At 63.7% G+C, this 1,712-nt stretch overlaps 1 long non-coding RNA gene across 2 annotated transcripts in view; it reads right to left on the bottom strand.

Moving 5' to 3' along the window:
• Positions 1-1,068: 1,068 nt before the first annotated feature.
• The window catches only part of LOC102487773 (uncharacterized), a 5,407-nt gene continuing 4,763 nt past the window's right edge, over positions 1,069-1,712 (bottom strand). For both annotated transcript variants that reach the window (XR_001370102.2, XR_334000.2), the window contains exon 5: positions 1,069-1,379. This is a non-coding gene — a long non-coding RNA (uncharacterized LOC102487773). The remainder of the gene's footprint in view (positions 1,380-1,712) is intronic.

A 1,712-nucleotide genomic window follows, 5' to 3' on the forward strand; every position in this document is an offset into this window, starting at 1 on the left:
GGGGGGTTGGGGGCTGTGAGCAGGGGAGGGGCAGGAGGCTCAGTGGGGCAAGGACAGAGGTGGGAGGAGCTGGGAAGGAGGAGGCCTGGGCATGGGGGGCTGCCAAAGATGGAGAGGAGAGAGCAGGGCCCAGAGAGTGGGGGGCGAGCAGGGACGGTGCTGGGACCGCCGGGAGGGGAGGACAAGGCCGGCAGTGGGGCCTGAACCCGAGACCCTCCTCCTCCTTCTTCCTTGCCTCCCCTCAAGTCCTGGCACTTTAGGCCTACAGGAGGGCTGGCCAAGGCCTGGCCGAGCCGGCCACCCCCTCTCCCCTTGTCCTTCCAGCACAGCCCCACCCTCCTGCCACAGCCTGGCCGCTCCTGCCCGGCCTCTGCCTTGGCCTGTGGGGGAGCAGCAGTCAGGGAAGGTGGCACGCCGCTGGGTTCTGAAGGGTATGTAGGAGTTGGCTGCTGGCCGTGAGGTGCTCCAGGATGAAGAAACGGCGATGGGGAAGGCTGGGTGTGTGCACGCGTGTGGGGAATGAGTGTGCGCTCTGGGCACTGCGAGTAAGGCGTGCGGTGCCTCGGCAGGGGGCTACCCAGGCTGAGGGGCTCCGACCTTACCCTGGGGGCCGGAACACCCCAGTCCTTCCTCGCACAGGGAACAGGCCCGTGCCTGGCCCTGCTTGGCGGCCTCTGCTTCCCAGCAAGGCCAACTCCACCTCCTCTTTACCCTGGGTCAGAGAAGGGACCTGCTTTGGGACCAGCAGTTGGCGTAATGGCTACGTCACTGGACTCCCAGGTAGTTGACTGTGGTTCGAATCTTGGACCCGGTGGCTTAAACTCACGCCGGGTGCATGTGCGTGTGTGCCCAAGATCCCAAGAGGAGAAGGGATTGTGGCGTGGCCATCCCCCCTGGGGGTGATCTCTCACTGTCTGTCTCTCTGTCTCTGTCTTCTACCTGCCTCCCCTCGCTGGGGCGGTTAGGGTCCTGGGACAGGTGTGAGGCCTATGGAAAGTCTACACCCAGGCCTCTGAGCATGAATCCAAGTTGATCTCTGCTTTTTAAAAGATGTTTTTATTGGTAGAGGGCATGTACACTTTCCAGAGAGAGACAGAGAGACAGAAGGGAAGGCCTTCCTACTGGGGTGCGGTCACACTTCAAACCCTTCTCTTTCATGTCTGTGTCCTGCTGAGACTTGGGGTACACACACCCAGTGTATTTTTTTCAGCTGTCGGGTCCAGGATTCGAGTGGGATCCGGCTCACGCCACCAGGCCACGGCCGTCTCTGGTCTCTGCTTTGCTGTGGGATCTTGAGTATCTGAATCTCCCTCTCTGAGCTGCTGTTGCCCCAGCAGGAAGGGGGAGCCACTGAGTAGACACCTCGAGGGGCTCTGAGGCTAGGAAGAGGAGGGAACAGCTGGGGAGGGCCTGAGGCTGGAGAAGGGCTGTTCCAGGAGTGAGGGCTGGGCAGTGGGAGGACAGGAGAGGGGCTGCAAAGGAGAGCGGCGGGGGGGGCGGACCCCTCACGGACTCCACCCCAGCTAAGCGGCTGCAAGGCTGCCAGGGCGCTGGGGGGCCTGGCAGGGCTGTGAGCAGAGGAGGGCAGGTCGGCGCCCAGCCCTGTGGGGAGGCCTTGCAGGACAGCTGCGGGATGAGCGAATGTGGAGCCCCGTGGGTCCCGAGCGCCAGACCAGCCGCGGAGGACCCTGCGGAGAACCCTGCGGAGACCT

The sequence above is a fragment of the Tupaia chinensis genome, unplaced genomic scaffold (assembly GCF_000334495.1).
Source record: "Tupaia chinensis unplaced genomic scaffold, TupChi_1.0 Scaffold000129_1, whole genome shotgun sequence".
NCBI lineage: Eukaryota > Metazoa > Chordata > Mammalia > Scandentia > Tupaiidae > Tupaia > Tupaia belangeri.